The following is a 3491-nucleotide window of genomic DNA, read 5'->3' as shown; positions in this document are numbered from 1 at the left end:
TTTTTTGCCTCTGAAATACTCTCGTGCCTTTATGCTGCTTGCTTGGTTGTTTGTTATTCGTTCGTGCAACGTGCCACATCAACTGCATGCAGCACAGCAAAAGTAATCGAATGTAACACCAAAATGCCATTATCTATTATTGGTTATCAGTATCTACGTTTTGTGGAGAACAATATTGCTTACCGTAGAGTATCCTGAAAGACACAAAGACACTCAAATGCATGCATGTACATATGTAAGTATCTCGGCCTAAGTGTCCAGCAGCGTAAAAACTTTCACGTATCTCCTGTGCTTAATACATAAAAACCTACAAAAATTTGTTCTTCATTGTTCTTTTCGCTTTATTAAAACTTTGGCCAAATCGTCGAGCGCACGTAAGCGTCAAATGGCCTTTACGCCTTTTCCATTCTCTAATGAGGTTTCAATCAATGGTAGCATTTTGTGTACTTAAGCTAATAGTTCACGTCCGGTCTAGCGGTTTATTATTTTGTGGCGAATCGGCTAAGTGCTGTATGCCATTAGGCTCCTCAATGATCGTAAAATAGCTATGAGATAGATATTATGTTTTAATGATATACGAATGCAACCTTCGTGACAAAAACCTGCGACAACTGAGACAGGCAGCTCGACTTCACCGTGGCACGGAACATTGTATTTTGTTAGTATGTAGTACCAGATGCCAGCCTCGAAACATCCTTAAAGCCACTTGGGTGTCCCCTGAACAAAGAACGAAGAACCAGAAGATATGCTTAGAGCGTTCTTGACGTGCTTTCTACCCGAGTAGCCAACATCGACTCAAATCCTTGTCTATTTACAGCGGTGATGCTCAAAACAGCGCCCGCGGGCGGAACTCTTCAAAGCTCGGTGTAGCGATGTGCAGAGAGAGCTTTTATTCTGCACGGGACTATTCAAAATGTATAGAAAGCTTAAAGGAGCCTTGCTCACGGCAAGGCGGAGCCCATCACAGTTTTATATGGGCGCACACAGAGTGAAAGCTCTCTCTGAGCACCACTGATTTACAGCTAAGGTTTGAATGCATCAAGCAATGCGACGAAAGCTCGCTGTTGCATATCTGAGGTTCAATCTGGCTTAGTCAAGCAAATCCTAAATTAGTATGGGACCACCTCTGAGACACTTTCTTTACGAAGAATTATCGAAATCGGTCGACGTGGACAACAAATTTATTCAATAAAAATAAATTTTCTGTCAATTTCACTTTAATTGCTTTCGTGAAATCGGCTGTAGGAATAAACTCAAAAATTTTCAACTTTTTATTAAACATTTTTAAAAAAATTTTAGATATGCAGTTATATAGCCCATTAAATGTTAGTAGGTTAAAATTCAAACTTCAAGACGTTAGAAAATCACATTGATTTTTAATAATTTTTTTTTTTCTTAATATGTATTCTATGATCCGTAAGAAATTGACAGTGCCACAAAAATTAATCAAATTCCGATAAATTTTCATTAAAATTTTAAACTTTTTATTCAGAGTTTTTTAAGTGTGCAGCTTTGTAGAATATTCAATTTTAATATAACAAAGTGCAAATTTCAAGTACATAACTAAATATTACCGTTAACTTTTTAAATTTTTTTCGGCAAGGGTGTTGCGCATTTTCTTCCATATAACGCATGAAAAAAATCTATTTTTATGTGGAAGAAATTGCGCAATACCCGAAACTAAGAAGTTCGTAAAAAAAATCTAAAATCAACAGTAGTTTTTTGCTATTTGAAATTTGCACTTTATTAGACTAAAATTGAGATAGGTGCTATTTCTGCGAACATTTGTATAAGGTTGCCGCCTATTCGAAATTAGTTACAAACTAAATAAAACTTCATGATATGGGTATCAAATGGAGAGTATTTTTTTTTTGTATTTTGTAAATTAACATATTTTTTAAGTGTTTTATTTTGTTTCACTGAATACTGAGGTACTTCGTAGGCTAATATATTAACGATTCACAATATTTTTTTTTTTAACGACATAATTCCATTGACACTGACTGATTTTTATTTCTTCCATCATTTTTAATCGTTATTCGATGCTTTTTATTTTATCGAACATCTCTAATTGGTATTTTGTGATATGATTTTTTTGATCAGAAATAACCGGTAACTACTTTGTATTTATTTATTTTTCGACCATTTTTAAACGTTGTGATAGAGGCTGTGTTTTTGTAACCGATTTAAATCTTTTATGATCTAAAAACGTAATCTGATAATAATCTATAAAACGGTTATAAAAATGTAACCGATTTATGTACATATTTTTACAGGATGCCGAAAAAAGAAAATAACACTGCTGAAATACTTTCATAGTGAGAGTTCAAAATCATTTGCAATAAATTGAGCTTTTTTTGTGATACGGTCTAATATATGTAAATGTATGTAGATTATATATATGTGTGTACATATATGTATTGGTAGAGAGCTTCATTCACAGCAGAGCAAAGTAATGCTCGTAAAACAACAGATTTTCTGAGCCACAACAATTGAAATAATTACTTGTCGGTGGCTGAGAAAGAAAGCAACAGAAATTGCAACACCGGAAGCGGAACAAAGAGCCAAGCTAAAAAAAAAAAATAGAAAAACAACGCGTTGGGTGAAAAAGGGCAAACGTGGGAACAAGCTGCTGATAACAGTAGTTAAAAACAAAACCAAAGAAAAAGGAAACAATGGCAGAACTATCAAAAAAGTATCTCGCCGCTTTAAAAGAAGTGCCAGCAATAGCAACAACAGCTGAAAAAAAAACAACAATACAAACTATTGCAGCGAGCATAGAACGGCTCCAACTGTAGTTGCCGTAAGGAAAATTAAAAAAATAAAATGGAAAATACGCGCATAACAACAATGACCAGTAGTGCAGTACCAGTAACGGCAATTAAATGCAAACAACTGCAATAATATGAACGCACACATGCACATACATACATATATACAAACATATATTTATTTATAGTATGTACATATGTCCACTGGCATACACTGAATGCAACAATAAAGCGTACAGCAACATTAAATCGAACAACAATAAAAATACCAACCCCCCAACCGCAGAGCTTAAAATAATAACAATGACAACACTTGTTGAAGTTGCATTCTTTGATTGTATTGCATTTTACCAGCGACTACGAGTAGTACTTATGTGCGTTGCTTTATTGATGCGTAAGTACCTACGCTTTTGCTGTTGTAGTTTGTTGCCGTTCGCCACTTTAATGGCCAATTGAGTACAATCGCCATATTGCCCACAAACGCCACAGCAACAATACTAATTGCAACTAATTGAAATATTCAGGCCAATGGAACATCAAAATGCGAATGCGAAATCAAACAAACCAACCAGCTAACCAACCAACCGACCAACCGCTCCATCTTTCAACCGAGCGAAATCAACCAGCTCAACCAGACGGCAACGACTAGCGACCACTAGCATAAAAAAACCCCCCCAACAACAATTAACCATAGCAACAATGCAACAAAGTGCCCGTCGA

The sequence above is a fragment of the Rhagoletis pomonella genome, unplaced genomic scaffold (assembly GCF_013731165.1).
Source record: "Rhagoletis pomonella isolate Grant_MI unplaced genomic scaffold, Rhpom_1.0 Rhpom_scaffold_00002, whole genome shotgun sequence".
Lineage (NCBI taxonomy): Eukaryota > Metazoa > Arthropoda > Insecta > Diptera > Tephritidae > Rhagoletis > Rhagoletis pomonella.
The sequence above is the reverse complement of the archived record's forward strand: the minus strand, read 5'-3'. Positions refer to the sequence as shown.